Here is a 19,797-nt window from a genome sequence, read left to right on the forward strand (position 1 = left end):
TTGCCAGCCAAGCACAAACTTTTTGTGCCACCCAGGGACCTAACATACACAATATTTTAGGGGACACAATTCAATCTGTAACATCATAGTTCCCATCTCTTAGGGGTATTATTAGGCAAATGAATTAAGAGCTCTTAGAACAACAGGCCTTGGCACATGATAAGTGACATAAAAGAGTTGCATTTTATTATTGTTAAAAAAACACCTGTTGCCATCCAGTTGATTCTGACTTATAGTGACCCTATAGGACAGAGTAGAACTGCCCTATAGGGTTTCCAAGGAGTGGCTGGTAGATCCAAGCTGCCTACCCCTTCGTTAGCAGCTGAGCTCTTAACCACTGTGCCACCAGGGCTCCCAAAGAAATCACAATTAGAGTTATTTCCTTTGAGACCACTTCCTCCTACTATTTTTATAGTGCTTTTTTTTTTTTTTTTTTTGACTCCAGGCTAGCTCTGAGCTGGGGCAATAAACACAATCCTAATCATTTACGTAAGCATCAGTAAATCCACTTTTCTAAACCAGGGTCCAAGTACTGGTTGATTTCCCCTACAATTTGGATTTTCATAATAATGCCAACTAAATTGGATCAAGGTTGAGATGTGATGGAGTTGTTCCTTTGTCATGGCCTCACAGGGTAGGAGGGGCTGGTTCTCAGCTTTGAAGGCTCCGAAATTGCATACTATCAATGCACTTAACTGTACTTAAGTGAGCCAGTTCTCACTAAATCAAACTCTCCTGAGTTTTTGTGTAAATCAATAATCTCCAATTAGATCCATGTCTTCCCAGTGACTGACACCCTATTTCTGGTCTCAACACACCCAAGTAAACTGAATTAGGAATGAAGAGTTGTCTGGGAAGCATGGAGTCAGAATAATGAGAGGTAAGTTATCTCATAAAGGCAGGGACTTGTGTTTATTTAATTTAGTGTTATAACCTCAAAGACTAGAACAGTGCCTGACACATAGTAAGTGCTTGTGATAGATTTAATTATCCCCCCAAAGTATGTGTTGGAATCTTAACCCCTGTGTCTTAGCTATCTAAACCAAAACCAAAGCAAACCTGTTGCTGTTGAGTCGATTCTGACTCATAGCGACCCTATAGGACAGAGTAGAACTGCCCCATAGGGTTTTCAAGGAGTGTCTGGTGGATTCAAACTGCCGACCTTTTGGTTAACAGCTCTAGCTCTTAACCACTGTGCCACCAGGGTTTCCCTTAGTGCTGCTATAGCAGAAATACCACAAGTGGATGGCTTTAACAAACAAATTTTCTCTCTCACAGTTTAGGAGTCTAGAAGTCTGAATTCAGGGTGCCAATTCCAGGGGAAGGTTTTGTCTCTCTGTCGGCTCTGGGGGGAAGATCCTTGTCATCAATCTTCCTCTGGTCTAGGAGCTTCTCAGTGCAGGGACTCCAGGCCCAAAGGACGCTTGCTCCTGGCTCTTCTTGCTTAGTAGGAATGAGGTTCTTCTGTCTCTCTGCTTGCTTCTCTCTTTTATATCTCAAAAGAGATTGACTCAAGACACAATCTAATCTTGTAGATTCAGTTCTGCCTCGTAAACATAACCACCTCTAATCTGCCTCATTAACATCAAATGGGTAGAATTTACAACACATAGGAAAATCACATCAGATGACAAAATGGTGGACAATCACACAATACTGGGAATCATGGCCTAGCCAAGTTGACACTCACTTTTGGGGGACACAATTCAATCCATAACACTCTGCGTCGTTTAAAATAAGCAAAGGTGTGTGTCAGGGTTGTATCCTTTCACCATACTTATTCACTCTGTCTGCTGAGCAAATAATCCGAGAAGCTGGATTATGTGAAGAAGAACTTGGCATCAGGATTGGAGGAAGACTCATTAACAACCTGCGATATGAAGATTACATAACCTTGCTTGCTGGAAGTGAAGACGACTTAAAGCACTTATTGATGAAGATCAAAGACTACAGCTTTCAGTATGGATAACACCTCAACATAAAGAAAACAAAAATCCTCACAACTGGACCAATAAGCAATGTCATGATAAAGGGAGAAAAGACTAAAGTTGTCAAGGATTTCATTTTACTTGGATCCCCAATCAACTCCCATGGAAGCAGCAGTCAATAAATCAAACCACGTATCCCATCGGGCATATCTGCTGTGAAAGACCTCTTTAAAGTGTTAAAAAGCAAAGATGTCACTTTGAGGACTAAGGTGCGCCTGACCCACGCCGTGGTATTTTCAATCACTTCATATGCATGTGAAAGCTGGGCAATGAATAAGGAAGATAGAAGAAGAATTGATGCCTTTGAATTATGGTGTTGGTGAAGAATATTGTATATACCATGGACTGCCAGAAGAATGAACAAATCTGTCTTGGAAGAAGTACAGCCACAATGCTCCTTAGAAGTGAGGATGGCAAGAATTCATCTCAGGTCCTTTGGACATGCTATCTGGAGGGACCAGTCCCTGGAGAAGGACATCATGCTTGGTAAAGTAGAGGGCCAGTGAAAGAGAGGAAGACCTCCATGAAATGGATTGACAGTGACTACAATGATGGGCTCAAACACAGCAACGGTTGTGAGTATGGCACAGGACCAGCAATGTTTTGTTCTGTTGAACACAGGATCACTGAGTCGGAACTGACTCGACGACACCTAACAACAGCAACAACAACATACCTGTGGATGTAATGTAATCACTTTTCATAATGTAATGCAATGTAGTCAGTCAGCCAATAATCAATCATTTGAGGCCATACCAGTGTAGAGTAGATCCTAAACCTAATCACTTCTGTGTTATGTAAAGAGCAGCATAGACACACACAAACAAAAGGTAGAAGATGGACAGTGTATGAAGATTGTTTGCAAGCCAAAGACCAAAGAATGCCTAAGACTACCTCCAAAGAAGGAATCAACACAGCCGATACCCTGATTTAGACTTTTAGCCTTCAAAACTGTGAGAAAATAAACTTCTGTTCTTTAAAGCCACCCACTTGTGGTATTTGTGTTACAGCAGAACTAGGAAACTGAGACAGTGCTCAACCAATATTTGTTTAATGAATGAATGGAGAGTAAGGAAAAATAAGGAAAATTCATCAATGAGAACAGCATTCCACTTAAAATGTCAATGCCTGCTCCCCACCCCCAAGAGATTTAGGTTCCGTACCCACCTGGAGTATTTGGATTAAGTTTGGCTGTAAGTGATAGAAGTAATAGATTTTTATTTGTCTCTCATATTCAAGAAGTCTGGAGGTGGGCATTGAAGAGCTGGTAGGATTTTCCATATCACCAGAGGCCCAGGTTCCAAGTATTTTGTTCTTCCATGAGGAGCTTCCTTTCCCAAGGTCACTTCATGGTCTAAGATGGCTGCTGGTTGCTGGAGTTCCAGCCATTATGTTTGCATTCTAGACAGTAGGAAGGCAGGAGGGAAGAAGAAGTGGCAAAGGGGAACACCAGCTATCTACTAAGGACATTCCTGAGAGCTGTGACAATTGGCCAATATAGTCTACCATATTAACTTATTAAGGCAAAAAAATCACATAACCATGTCAATTGATGCAGAAATTTTTTTGACAAAAGCCACAACTCGTTACAGATAAAAACTTTCAGAAAAATAGGAATAAAGCAAAACTTCCTCAAACTGATTAAGAATGTCTACAAAAACCCCCTAGCTCACGTCATTTTTAATGATGAACGAATGAATTTTTTCCCCTTATGTTAAGGAACAAGTTAGGGATGGCCACACCACTGTTATTCAACATAGTGCTAGAGTATTAGCCAGTGCAGTGAGGTAAAAAAGGAAATAAAAAAGAATACAGATCAGAAAGGAAGAAATAAAACTGTCCCTATATGCAGATGACAGGATGGTCTATGTAGAAAATCCCAAGAAATCTACAAAAGAAACTCTTATAACATCTTTGGTTTTTAAAAATTTGAAGAGATCTTTTGCAGAGTGTTTGCCCAATGAAATGTATCATTTGATTTCTTGACTGCTGCTTTCATGGACGTTGATTGTTGATTCAAATAGAATGAAATCATTGACAACTTCAATTTATTTCCATTTATCATGATGCTGTTTATTAGTCCAGTTGTGAGAATTCTCCTTTTCTTTACGTTCCTTCATTAATCCATACCGAAGGCTGTAGGCGTTGATATTCATCCATAAGTGCTTCAGGTGGTTTTCAAGCAAAATTTATCATCTGCATATTGCAGGTTGTTAATGAGTCTTCCTCCAATCCTGATGCTGTGTTCTTCATATAGTCCAGCTTTCTGGCATTCTCTGGTTTTGGCCAAGGTCCATCTGACATCAGTGATATTCCTCATTTCATGTCCTATTCTGAATTTGGCTTGAACTTTTGGCAGTTGCCTTTCGATGTATGGCTGCAGTTTCTTTTGAATTATCTTCAGCAAAATTTTGTTAGCAAGTGATATTAGTGATATTGTTTGATAATTTCCATGTACCATTTGATTGCCTTTCTTGGGAATCGGCACAAATATGGATCTCTTCCAGTTGGTTGGCCAGGTGGCTGTCTTTGAAATTTCATGACAGAGATGAGTAAGTGCTTCAGTGTTGCATCTGTTTGTTGAAGCTTCTCAATTGCTATTCCCTCAATTCCTGGAACTTTGTTTTTTGCCATTGCTTTCAGGGCTACTTCAACTTCTTCCTTTTATACCAGCATTTCAGTCCAGCCCTCCTTCAACACTAGAGCTCTTTAGTAGTGTTACAGCTCTTTGCCAGGTCTGGGAGGATCCTTGCTACCTCCTGAAATGGTTGAATGTTGACCAGCCTTTTTTGGTACTGGACCTGTATTCCTTCCTTTCTTCCTGCATGATTCATTTTTTGCCCAGAGAATTCTTCAGTAATGCCACTCAAGGCTTGAATTTTCTCTTTAGTTCTTTCATCTTGAGAAATGCTGATTGGGTTCTTTCCATGTTATACTTCATTAAAATAAAAAAAAATTATTTTGTGAAGGTTCCTGTTATGAAGATACAAACAAACTACAGCCTGAGAGACATTATTTGCAAACCACATATCTAACACAGGCCTTGTCATGTATTTAATATGCAAAACACATACACACACATACACAAAACTCTCAAAACTCAACAGTAGGAAAAGAATTGAGAGTCTAGAAATAAACCCCCACATTTACGGTCAAATGATTTTCAACAAAGAAACCAAGATAATTCAATGCGGAAAGAACTGTCTTCTAAACAAATGGTGCTGGGTCACGCAAAAGAATGAAGTTAGACCCCTTCTGAAATGGATAACCTTATCTATAGCTTTAATGGATAACTTCGTCAATAAGACTCAGCATCAAACTGGCTCTAACTTCCCCATTTTTTCTGACATCAGCCATCCCACAGCACTCTCTCTCTTCTGAGTTCAGTAATTCGTTGAACATCCACGAAACTCACAGAAACACTATATTTGTGATAACAGCTTTAATATAACCAACACTGTTGCCATCAAGTCAATTCCAACTCATAGCAACCCCATAGGACAGAGTAGAACTACCCCTGTAGGGTTTCCAAGGAGCAGCTGGTAGATGCAAACTGCAGACCTTTTGGTTAACTATGTAACAGAGAAAGATATAAAAGAAGAATTTGAAAAGGCAAAATTTGAGAGGGGTCCCAGCATGGAGCCTAAACACCCTTCCTGAAAACCAGTGTTTACTCTCAAATGCTCCATGATGTCTCTCTGGGGCAGAAATGTCCCTTGACGGTGTAAACACTTGGTGCTGACATGCCCCTGCCGGTGCAGTTTATCTGCTCCACTTTGCTGCTGTGTTCTGGGCCTGCTAGTTGTCTCCGCTGTTCCTAGCACCATTACTGCTGGTCCACAGCTCTAAGCATGTTACAGCTCTTTTACCCAGGTCTGGAAAGGTTTCTGGTACAGCGACTTCTATGTCCTAATGAACGCACCACCCTCTAAACTTTCAGCCAAGAAGCCCCCAAAACCTCTGTGTTTGATCCAGGCTCATTCTCCTGTCTGACTGCTGTGCTGCCACTCTAAGCCCAGCCCACCAGCTTCTCCTGGATGCTGCCATTTCTCCTGGTCACTGCTAGCTGCTCTGCTTTCTACTGTGACCAGCTCTTTACCTGGGTCCAGCTCTCTACCGTTGTGCTACCAGGGCTCCAAGTGAAAGATGCTAGTCTCAGATGGCCATATATTGTATGATTCCATTTATATGAAATGTCCAGAATAGGTAAATTCAAAGAGACAGAAAGTAGATTAGTGGTTGCCAAGGCTGTGTGAGGAAGAAGTGATGCTAATAGGTGTAAGGTTTCTTTTGGGGGTGATGAATATATTCTAGAATTAGATAGTGGTGATGGTTGTACAGCTCGGTGAATATACTAAAAACCACTGAACTATACATGTTAAAAGGGTGAATTCTGTAGTATGTGAATTGTATCTCAGTTTAACAAAAGTGAACCTCAACAATAAAATTGCAAACTACCTAATGAGGAAATTAGCAAAAGACAAAGAAATATTTCACTGAGTAGGATATAAACCAAAACCCAGTGCCGTTGAGTTGATTCCAACTCATAGCGACACTATAGGACAGAGTAGAACTGCCCCATAGAGTTTTCAAGGAGCTCCTGGTGGATTTGAACTGCCGACATTTTTGGTTAGCAGCCATAGCTGTTAACCACTGTGCCACCAGGGCTCCCATTACGCATTAGGGAAATGCAAATTAAGACCACAATGAGATATCTGTATACATCTATTACCAAACCAGAAACCAAACCTGTTGCCATCGAGTTGATTCTGACTCATAGTGACCATATAGAACAGGGTAGAACTGCCCCATACGGTTTCCAAGTAGTGCCTGGTGGATTCAAACTGCCGACCTTTTGATTAGCAGACGCAGCTCTTAACCACTACTCCACCAGGGTTTCCACATCTATTACAAAAGCCAAAATAAAAAACAGTGACGATACCAAGTGCTGGCACAGATGTGGAAAACTGGATGTTTCATATATTGCTGATGGGAATTAAAATGGTTGTCAGCCACTCTGGAAGGCAGTTGGACAGTATCTTAAAAAACTACCATATGATCCAGCAATTATACTCCTGGGCGTTCATTGCAGAGAAGTGAAGACTTATATACACACAAAATCCCATACATGAATGTTTATAGAAGCTTCATATGTAGTAGCTCATAACTGGAAACAATTAAAATGCCAAACAAATTTATTAGGTGAAAGGTGAAGCACACTGTGATACATCCATACCATGGATACAAAGGATAAAAAGGAAAGATCTATTGATACTTCCGATGACTTGGATGAATCTCAACGGTATTATGCTGAGTGGAAAAAAGGCAATGATTCCATTTATATGGAAACCGACCCTGGATGCCACATATATTAATTTGGGGGACAGCTCCTTCCCATAGTGATTCATATTCAAGTGACATGTTGAAGTTTGTGCTGCTATAAAGCAAAGTCTCCCACCATCACATCCTATGTTTTTCAGTCATTTGTTTGATGTAAATTCAGAATCTTATCATTATCCCCATTGAATTTTCTCTTCTATTTGACTAGCCCACCAACCTCCCCAGGTCTCTTTTTAAAAAAAAAAAAATAGTGCTATCGAGTCTCTTTTAGATAGTGTTAAATAAAATACTGTTTTTCATAGTTTAGTGTCATGTGGAAATTTGGTTATCATGCTACCAATCGTTTTATCCATATGTTTCTTTAATAGAATTATGTATTTTCATCAGTGTTGACTCCGGACTGGGTTAATTCCAGAGCTTTGGACCATCTTTAAGAACCTTCTTGTAGTTTGGAATCAGCCCATTAAAACCTTTCTCTGAATTCAGCCAGTTTCAAAATCAACCAAGGAATTGTCATTTATGCCATGTTTCTGTAACCACAAATGTAACTGATTACATTAAATGGGTTATGAATGTGAGATATCGCCCTTATACAACCATTAAGATAATTTCATTCTAACGTATAAGAAAAGGAACACCAAAGACCCAACTAGATATCAGAAAGGAGTCCGCTTTATTCCTTTAATCATCTCTCACTCTTGTCGTTGTTGTTGGGTGCTGTTGAGTTGGTTTCAACTCATAGCCACCCCATGTACAACAGAACAAAGCACTGCCCAGTCCTGTGCCATCCCCACAATCGTTGTTATGCTTGAACCCATTGTTGCAGCCACTGTGTCAGTCCATCTTGTTGAGAGTCTTCCACTTTTTCGCTACTTTACCAAGCATGATGTCTTTCTCCAAGGATTGATCCCTTCTGATAACATGTCCAGAGTATGTCAGAGGAAGTCTAGCCATCCTTGCTTCTAAGGAACATCCTGGCTGTACTTCTTCCTAGACAGATTTGTTCGTTCTTTTGGCAGTCCATGGTATGTTCAATATTTTTTGCCAACACCGTAACTCAAAGGCATTAATTCTTCTTCAGTCTTCTTTATTCAGTGTCCAGCTTTTGAATGCATATGAGTCAATTAAAAACACCATGGCTTGGGTCAGGCACACCTTAGTCTTCAAGGTGATATCTTTGCTTTTTTCACACTATAAAGAGGTCTTTTGCAGCAGATTTGTCCAATGCAATGTGTCTTTTGATTTCTTGACTGCCACTTCCATGGGTGTTGATTGTGGATCCAAGTAAAATGAAACCCTTAACAACTTCAATATTGTCGCCATTTATCATGATGTTGCTTATTGGTCCAGTTGTTAGGATTTTTGTTTTCTTTTTGTTCAGGTATAATCCATACTGAAGGCTGTAGTCTTTAATCTTCATCAGTGAGTGTTTCAAGTCCTCTTCACTTTCAGCAAGCAAGGTTGTGTCATCTGCATAACTCAGGTTGTTAATGAGTCTTCCTCTAATCCTGATACTGGGTTCTTCTTCCCATAGTCCAGCTTCTCGAATTATTTGCTCAGCATACAGATTGAATAAGTATGGTAAAAGGATACAACCCTGATGCACACCCTTCCTGATTTTAAACCATGCAGCATCCACTTGTTCTGTCAGAATGACTGCCTCTTGATCTATGTACAGGTTCCTCATAAGGACAATTAAGTGTTCTGGCATTCCCATTCTTCCCAATGTTATCCATAATTTGTTATGATCCTTGCAGTAGAATGCCTTTGCTTAGTCAATAAAGCACAAATAAACATCTTTCTGGTTTTCTCTGCTTTCAGCCAGGATCCACATGGCATCAACAATGATAACCCTCATTTCATGTCCTCTTCTGAACCCAGCTTGAACTTCTGGCAGTTCCCTGTCGATGTACTAATGCAACCACTTTTGGATTATCTTCAAAATTTTGCTTGTGTGTGATATTAATGATATTGTTCTATAATTTTCACATTCAGTTGGACGACCTTTCTTTGGAATAGGCATAAATATGGCTCTCTTCCAGTTGGTTGGCCAGGTAGCTGTCTACCAAATTTCTTGGCATAGACGAGTGAGTACTTTCAGTGCTGTGTACATTTGTTGAAACCTCTTAATTGGTATTCCATCAATTCCTGGAGCTTTGTTTTTTGCCAGTGTCTTCAGTCCAGCTTGGACTTCTTCCTTCAGTACTATCGGTTCCTGATCATATGCTACCTCCTGAAATAGTTGAACATCAACCAATTGTTTTCAGTATAGTGACTCTGTGTATTCCTTCCATCTTCTTTTGATGCTTCCTGCATTGTTTAATATTTTCCCCACAGAATTCTTCAATATTGCAACTTGAGACTTGAAATTTTTCTTCAGTTCTTTCAGCTTGAGAAATGCTGAGCATGTTCTTCGCTTTTAGTTTTCAAACTCCAGGTCTTACTGTTGTCATAGATGTGACCTAATATCTCAAACGTGAGTCTTCAGTGGAGGTGTTTTTCTATTCATTTGGGATTTATTTATTTATTCATTGTTATAGAAATAAAATTTAAACAGTACTGAAGGCTGAAAAGTAGAAAGTAAAAGCTTCTTTCATTCCCTACCATTTCCACACACAAAGGATAACTACCGTCTTGGTCATCTAATGCCACTATAAAAGAAATACCACAAGTGGGTGGTTTTAGCAAAGAGAAATTTATTCTCTTAACAGTCTAGAAGCTGCAAGTCCAAATTCAGGGCATCTGCTCCAGGGGAAGGCTTTTTCTCTGTCAGCTCTGGAGGAAGGTCCTTGTCATCAGTTTTCCCCTGGTCTAGGAGCTTCCCCATGCAGGAATCCTGAGTCCAAAGGACTAATAAATGTGCCATAAACTAGATAGTAGTCCTAGTCTCTGAGCTATTTTACTCAAACATAGAATTTCCAGTGGTCCAGGTAATCTACTGCTAGAAAAGGAATTTGTTGACTTTATCAAGAATTGAGTTGTTAGAATTCTCATTTGGTCCTTTGCCTCCTCTTGGGTGTGATTTTTATCCTGAACTACATGTTTTTTCCTTCGGGACATTTTTACTCGCATCACGAAGTAGTTTGGTTTATTTGTAATCCAGGATTTAAACCAATTTACCTGAGGCTCACACTTCTAATAAATGGACCTGGTTCTAACTGATTGGGAAACAAGGCATGTACTATCCTAGACCACATTTTTTCTCCATTTTAGGGTTATAAGGGCCCACTTACAAAAGATCTGTGGAAACGGCTCTTTCATTGGGAGAAGGAAGAGAAGCAGTTCAGTGTATTCGGGAGGGGGTGAAGGAGGAGGGCAGAAGGATGATGCATCACTGATGTGGAGTCCATCAGAGGGAAGGCTGGGCCAGGCACATCAGAGAGCAAGAAGCAACTGTTTGGTACAAAACTTAAGGCCAACCTTGGAACGTGCAGCAAAAACCACTTCACCAAATGGTGGGAAAGCAAGACCGGCTTTTCATTTTCTACAGAATATCTAGTGGCAAAAAATTAGGAAGAGAAATTTAAAGGAGGCATCCAAAATACAAGATGCAACCAATTTTTTAGTGTCTATCAAGTTTTTAATGTTGATATGCAACTTCCTGAGGAAGAACTCCTGGCTGGGCTAACCAAAACCAAAAAACTAGACCCATTGCCGTCAAGTCGATTCTGACTCACAGTGACCCTATAGGACTGAGTAGAATTGCCCCATAGTGTTTACAAGGCTGTAATCTTTTTGGAATTTTTTTTAAAATAATTTTTATTGTACTTTAAGTGAAAGTTTACAAATCAAGTCAGTCTCTCACATATAAACTTATATACACCTTACTACATACTCCCATTTACTCTCCCCCTATTGAGACAGCCCGGTCCCTCCTAGTCTCTCTTTTGTGACCATTTTGCCAGCTTCTAACCCCTTCTAACCACCCATCTCCCCTCCAGGCAGGAGATACCAACATAGTCTCAAGTGTCCACCTGATGCGAGTAGCTCACTCCTCATCAGCACCTCTCTTCAACCCATTGTCCAGTCCAATTCATGTCGGACGAGTTGGCTTTGAGAATAGTTCCTGTCCTGGGCCTACAGAAGGTTTGGGGACCATGACCACCAGGGTCCTTCTAGTTTCAGTCAGACCATTAACTCTGGTCTTTTTATGAGAATTTGGGGTCTGCATCCCACTGTTCTTCTGCTCCCTCAGGGGTTCTCTGTTGTGTTCCCTGTCAGGGCAGTCATCGGTTGTGGCCAGGCACCATCTAGTTCTTCTGGTCTCAGGATGATGTAGTGTCTAGTTCATGTGGCCCTTTCTGTCTCTTGGACTTGTAATTACCTTGTGTCCTTGGTGTTCTTCATTCTCCTTTGGTCCAGGTGGGTTGAAACTCATTGATGCATCTTAGATGGGCACTTGCTAGCATTTAAGACCCCAGATGCCACACTTCAAAGTGGGATGCAGAATGTTTTCTTAATAGATTTTATTTTGCCAGTTGACTTAGATGTCCTCTGAAACCATGGTCCCCAAACCCCTGCCCCTTCTTTGCTGACCTTTGAAGCATTCAGTTTATTCAGGAAACTTCTTTGCTTTTGGTTTACTCCAGTTGTGCTGACCTCCGTTGTTTTGAGTGTTGTCCTTCCCTTCACCTAAAGTAGTACAAGGCTGTAATCTTTACGGAAGCAAGCTGCCGCATCTTTCTCTCGAAGAATGGCTGGTAGGTTCGAACCTTTGACCTTTTGGTTAACAGCTGAGCGCCTAACCACTGCTCAGTCACATTAGCTGTGGTCTCTCAAGCCTGTTTCTCAAACCGCTCTTAGCCTCCTTTTCCTCCTCTGAAAAACAAGGGTAATGGTGGTACCCAGCTCATGACTTTTGGGAGGAATAAATCAAATATTTCACAAAAGGCATTTAGAATAGTGCCTATCACGATAAACTGTTAACCACTATTAACATTTCTATAAGATCTTTGAATTTTTACTGTGTAGCATAGGATTTTAATTGACAAGATTTTGGCCTGATGTCCCCAACTCTCAGAAAACTTTGATGCAAGGATACATAAGTAGACATAAATAGAGAGAAGAATAAAAATGTTTGGATTGGTTTGACACAAAGACAATTCTCCTTTAGCAATTATAAGCCTATAAAAAGAATGAGAGCAGCATAAGTCTTCTCAACACATTTCCAAAACATCTTGGCTCAAGGATAAATTATAGTACAGACAAGTACTAAGTACTCTGGAAACTCCTTTGCACATCACTATGAAAGTTTCAGAGTTGAGTGCATTTTTTTGGCAGCAAGAAAATTTGTCAAGCAGGAGTATGAAAATTGGAATTGCCAAGACTGAAACAAAAGCAAACATATCTCACCATTTCAAGAAGTCATCAAGGTTGAACTTTGCAGCTGTGGTCCTGTATGAAAGAAAATACCAGCCCCTGGCTAGAAAAAATGAAACATAATTATGTTATGATGAACTAGGGGAAAATGGCAAAGAAAAATTGTCATGCAAAGCATGATGGATGCTGTTTTGTCAATTGGAACTGCTGGAATGCAACAGTAGAGCAAGGCGGCACAATAACTCTTTTTTCTTCTCTTCCAATTTGGCAAGTGGAAATGCAGCAGCATACCACATATTTTTGTTCTGTTTTTCTTCTCATCATAATTATGTCAGATTTGTAAAATGGATCGCAGAGCCACCGATAATGAAAATATAGCGATATGCCACTTTGAGGCACAAAGCTGTAATTCTATTGAGTAGAGACTTCCTGTTGCTTGTTTATGATTTTGAAAATTACATGGGGGTCTTCCCTTAGGGTCATTTATATTACGACAACGTATCCATCTTTGAACACATGGCTTCCAGGTAGTGTGGATTTATTTACATCAAGTCAGTGCTAATCACATTGTAAATCATGATTTATGTCATAGTCAGGAAGACTCAACTCAAATCATTAATCAAAGAGACTCAATTTGGTGTTTGTTCTTCTGCCAAGGGTGCAGATTAGTGGTTTGGAAACAAAATAATGCATGTTCTTCACAAAGAGGTAGAAGGTGTGTTCTGTTTTAATGCGGTATTTAAACTTCATATGTTTTCAGATTAATAATTTTACAACTGAGTCAGAATTCTGACTTCAGTTATTTTAACTTATCAAACAATTCAAAACATATTCTTTTAAATGTATGGACTGCAAGATGAATTATTTCTAATTTAACAGAGTAACTGTGAATATGGAAACTATATTTGCTATGCCATATTAAAGAAAAACAACTAGATCCCCAAAGAAAATGTATCTGAACCATTTTATTTGACAGAAACATCACATATATATTAAATGTTCAGGTGTATGTTTTAAAAATTAACTTTGGGGTTCAGGATATTGGATGCATCAATGGCTGAAAGACACAGAGGCGAATTAGGACATTATTTCAGTGTCCCAGGAATTGGTGGGGACTGCTGACCCAGGCAGTAGTAGTCGGTTGGAAACACGGGTGCAGCCTTGGTGGACAAAGAGGAGGAGTTGATGAGTGCTGGAAGAAGTCTTGGGATACAAGACTGGATAGCTTGTCTTATGAAAGACTGAACAAACTAAAATCTTGTTTTCTATATCATTTTTCTTCACTAAGCATTGGCACTGCTCTTAAAAATCAAATCATCATTATTATAGTACTTAAAGATTCCAAATGTCTAGTGGCCTTGAACAGTATAATGTTTACTGAGTGCTTTTCCCACCTCTTCACTAGTCTTTTATGAGTTCATTTAAAACTGCAGAATTTTTTTAGATCACATAATCATAGTCTCAGTGACTATTTTCAGATCAAGTATTTGCATTTTATATGTATATAAAGTATGTATGCATGTAAAACATTGCTGGGAGAGATTTAAAACCAAACCCATTGCCGTCGAGTCGATTCTGACTCATAGCGACCCTATAGAGCAGAGTAGAACTGCCCCATAGAGCTTCCAAGGAGCACCTGGTGGATTCAAACTGCTGACCTTTTGGTTAGCAGCCCAACTCTTAACCACTGTGCCACCAGGGTTTCCAGGAGAAATTAAAGATGACCTAAATAAGTGGAAAGAGATAATATGCTTATGAATTGGGAAACTTTATATTGCTAAAATATTCTCCCTATACTGATCCATAAACCAAAACAAAATAGAACTGCCTCATAGGATTTCCAAGGCTGTTTTTACATCTTAGCAGAAGCAGACTGCCACATCTTTCTCCTGAGCTGTCAACCTTTTGGTTAGTAGCCAAGTGCTTAACTACTGCGCCACCAGGGTTCCTTGTACTGATCTATAGATTTACTGTTATCCCAATCAAAAGTCCAGCAGACTCTTTCTGCAAAACTTGATAAGTGAATTCTAAAACTTATGTGAAGTGCTAAGAACCTAGAGGTACCAAAACAACCTTGAAAAAGTAGAGCAAATATAAAGGACTCACACAATCTGATCTCAAGACTTACTATAAAGCTAATTGAGAGACAGCATGGTGTTGGTATAAGAATGGACAAATAGATCATTTGAACAGAACACAGTCTAGAAATAGAATCACAAATAGTCAATTGATTTTTCAACAAATGATGTTGGAACAATTGAATATCTGCATGGAAAAAAATGAACCTTAATTCCCTACTTTATATTATACAGAAAAATGAATTCAAGATGGATCATAGGAGTTTCTGTAAGAAAACACAGGGAAATATCTTCCTGAACCTGGTGTAGGCAAATTTTCCTTAGAGATGGCACAAAAAGCATTAAGCAAAAAAGATAAAATTGTACTTCATCAAAATTAAAATGTCTGCACATCAAATGAGACCTGGAAGAAAATAAAAAGACAAGTCACATCTGGGACAGATTATTCACAATACGTGTATCTGACAAAGGACTTGTACCCAGAATAGGCAAATAACTATAAATCAATAACACAAAGGGGAACAACCCAATTTTTAAAAATAAACAAAAGACTTAGATACTTTGAAAAAAGGAAGAAATGCAAATGGCCCAATAAGCATCTAAAGAGATGGTCACATTGTTAATCACTAGAGAAATTCAGTTTGGAATTCCAACGAAGTTCCACTATACACTAGACAGAATGACTAATTTAAAAAAGATTGGCAACATCAAGTGTTGAAAAGGATGTGAAGCAACTGGAACTCTCGTATATTACTTGTGGGAGTATAAAGTGGTACGAACACTTTGAAAACCTGGCTGCTTCCTATAAAGTTAAACATACAAAAAAAAAAAATTTTTTTTTTTTTTAGCTACCCAGAAATTCCACTTCTAGGTTTTTAGAGAAGTGAAACAAAAATATATGTTCACAAGAATACATAAAAAATAGTAAAATACTCTAAACAATGCAAATGTCCAGCAACAGGAGAATAAGTTATCAGTTTGCAGCATATCCATACAATGGGATACTAATTAGCAATAAAAAGGAGCAAACTACTGATACGTACAACAGCATGAATTAATCCAAAAATTGTTATCTTGAGCAAAAGAAAGTAGACAGAAAAGACTACACACTGTATGGTTTTCTTTATATGACATTCTAGAATAGGCAAACTAATCTATGGTCAAACTCCCTCATACCCCACAAGGGAGCTTTCTGAGATGATGGAAATGTTCTATATTTGGTTGAGTGTTGGTTTTACGGGTATAGATATTTGTCAAAACCTATTGAATTGCACACTAACAGATGTGCATTTCATTGTATACAAATTTCACCTCAGTAAAAAATGCAAACATCCCCAAAGAATCATAGTTTCATCTAATATATGAAAGGTCTTTAGAAGTCTTCCAGTCTAAATTCTACATTGGTAACTTAGCAAGCAGTAATGATTGTGATTCCAAATATCAAAAACTAAGAAAATATGGATGTGGCCAAATTGAAAGAAAATTTGTAACTCTTATTATTAAACATTTATAACTATATGTATCTTGGATGTGACTCCTTCCTCCAGCTGTCTGGTAAGAAACCTTTGAAAGCTACTTTCCCCAGGCAATATTTACAGGGCTAGTAAGTGGAGTGGAGCTTTTAATTCTTTTAGACACACTTGACTTTAAGTCCTTGCTTCCTCAGATTTTTTCATCTTTTTTTCTGAAATAAGTTTCCTTTGCCTTTTTCATGGAGCCCTGATGGGGCAGTGGTTAAGAGCTCAGCTGCTAACCAAAAGGTCAGCAGTTCATTTTCACACTGCTTCTTCCAGGGACAGCACCCACAAAACAATTTTTTCACTCTCCCAAGTACCACTGATTCAAGGTTGTATGTGGAAACTACTTGACTGAAGTTTTTAAGCAGTGGATCAGTTTAATATTGCAACATAGTGCATCAGATGATAAATTCTATGGAATTTTCATTGGTCATTTAAAAATAAATTAATACCCAGTATCTTGCCATATAATAAGGCCTTCTCCTTCTTGCTTTTAATATTTTCCCATCTCTTCCTTAGCTTGATACAATCCCAAACGCCCCTTCTCATTTTGTAGTTTTTTTTTTTCTCACTAATCTACGCTATGTTCTGAGGTCTAACTTCCTAAATATCAAATGACCCACTAACGTACTTTGCTAAGATCACTGATTTGTTACCTTAGACTAACAAGTATCCTGCCTCTCACCTAGTCCCATACAAGGAAAAAAGGAAATTTCTCACAAATATCCTTCAATCTGAAGAGAAGTGGAGGGAGAGTGTAAATATGTTTCGTTGCTGCTAGGTGCTGTCAAGTTGGTTCTGACTCATAGCAACCCTATGTACAATAAGAAGGAAACACTTCCTGGTCCTGCACCATCCTCACAATCTTTGCTACGTTCGAGCCCATTGTTACAAGCCATTGTGTCAATCCATCTCGTTGAGGGTCTTTTTTGCCGACCATCTACTTTACCAAGCATGATGTCCTTCTTCAGGAATTGGCTCCTCCTGATGACGTGTCCAAAGTACTTAAGACAAAGTCTCGCCATCCTCACTTCTAAGGAGCATTCTGGTTGCACTTCTTCCAAGACATACCTGTTCAGGCTTTTGGCAGTCCGTGGTATAGTCAATATTTTTCACCAACACCAAAATTCAAATGCCTCAATTCTTCTTCGGTCTTCCTTATTCCTTGTCCAGCTTTCGCATGCTCAAGAGGCAATTGAAAATACCATGGCTTGGATCAGGTGCACCTTAGTCCCCAAGGAGACATCTTTGCTTTTTAACATTTGAAAGAGGTTTTCTGCAGCAGATTTGCCTATGCAATACATCATTTGACTGCTGCTTCCGTGGGTGTTGACTGTGGATCTAAGTAAAATGGTGGCTTGCATGTTGCTGTGATGCTGGAAGCTATGCCACCAGTATTTCAAATACCAGCAGGGTAGTCCACGGTGGACAGGTTTTAGCAGAGCTTCCAGACTAAGACAGACTAGGAAGAAGGACCTGGTGGTCTACTTCCAAAAAAGATTGGACAGTCAAAACCTTATGAATAGCACCGGAACATTGTCTGATGTAATGCTGGAAGGTGAGCTCCTCAGGTTGAAAGGCATGCAAAATATGACTGGGGAAGAGCTGCCTTCTCAAAGTAGAGTCAACCTTAATGATGTGGATGGAGTCAAGCTTTTGGGACCTTCATTTGCTGATGTGGTATGACTCAAAATGAGAAGAAAGAGCAGCAAACATGCATTAATAATTGGAACATGGAATGTACAAAGTATGAGTCTAGGAAAATTGGAAATAGTCAAAAATGAAATGGAATGTGTAAAGATTGATATCCTAGGCATTAGAGAGCTGAAATAGACTGTTACTGACCATTTTGAATTGGACGATCACATGGTCTATTATGCCAGGAATGACAAACTGAAGAGGAATGGTGTAGTGTACATCACCAAAAAGAACATTTCAAAATCTCTCCTGAAGTACAACACTGACAGTGATAGGATAATATTCATACAACTACAAGGAAGACCAATTAATATGACTATTATTCTAATTTGTGCACCAACACTAAGGCCAAAGATGAAGAAATTGAAGATTTTTACCAAGTTCTGCAGTCTGAAATTGATTGAACATGCAATCCAGGTGCATTGATAATTACTAGTGCCTGGGTTGTGAAAATTGGAAACAAAGAAGAAAGATCTGTAGTTGGAAAATATGGCCTTGGTGATAGAAACAACGCTGGAGATAGCATGATAGAATTTTGTAAGACCAACAACTTCTTCATTGCAAATACCTTTTTTCAACAACACAAACAGTGACTATACACATGGACCTCACCAGATGGAACACAGGAATCAAATCCACTATATCTGTGGAAAGAGACAATGGAGGAGCTTAATATCATCAGCTGGAATAAGGCCGGGGCCGACTGTGGAACAGACCATTAATTGCTCATATGCAAGTTCAAGTTGAAGCTGAAAAAAATTAGAATAATTCCACAAGAGCCAAAGTACAACCTGGAGTATATCCCATCTGAATTTAGAGACCATCTCAAAAATAGACTTGATGCATTGAACACTAATGCCTGAAGACCAGATGAGTTGTGAAATTGCATCAAGGACATCATACATGAAGAAAACAAAAGGTCATCAAAAAGACAGGGGAGAAAGAAAAGACCAAAATGGATGTCAGTAGAAACTAAAATATGTAAATATGTAGACTTGTGGAAAACAGAAGGAAGACCCTTAAGAGTGGAAGATCTCACATATCACCACTGGATCATAGAAGAGGCCAGAAGGAGATATTAGAGCTTGTCATTTTCTAGGAGTTTTTGCTGTGTCAGGAAAATGACTGAAAGCCCATAAGCGTGGGATTGTGAGGTGGATGTCCCAGATACAAGACACTGAATGAGTATTCAGAAGAAAAGGCAGGTCCTTTGGTAAGGGCTGCAAACAACCCTAGCTGGCTTAACATTGACCACCCATCCCTGTCCTCAAGTCACATAAATGCCAATAAAAAGCAACTCTTAGCCTATAGAGTGTAGCTCAGAGGGGAAGACAAATGAGTATCAAATAAGGTAGGAAAAACATCAAGGAGAACTCATGTATACTATAGCAGAGCAAATAGAAAATCTTGGAAGTGATACCCATTATAAGCATGTGCAAGATGAAAAGCAATGGCATGCAACTATATGAGTTCATAACAACAAAAATGCATAAAATATTGCATGGTAATAACGTTCAAAGAACTCAGTCTGGAGGAAAACAATCTAAGGATTGGAAGAAAACACCTATGTGTGGTTTATGATATGTAGGGACTGAAAAAAGAATATGAATTCAATAAAACTACTGAATGACAAATAATTATATCACAAAGATGTAAAGGTCAGTTGCAGAGCTAAGGAAAAACAGTATAACCCCAAGTACTATTACAGATCTCATAAATAACTTAGGGAAAGAAAATGAATAAACATAGTTGGAAATAATGTTCTCTACATACAGACAGGTTTGAGACAATTGTAGCAAATTCAAATGAAAAATACGAAGAGACTAAAGCAGTTAAGGAGAAGACGATAAGACGATA

This window comes from Elephas maximus, chromosome 20, assembly GCF_024166365.1.
Source record: "Elephas maximus indicus isolate mEleMax1 chromosome 20, mEleMax1 primary haplotype, whole genome shotgun sequence".
Classification (NCBI taxonomy): domain Eukaryota; kingdom Metazoa; phylum Chordata; class Mammalia; order Proboscidea; family Elephantidae; genus Elephas; species Elephas maximus.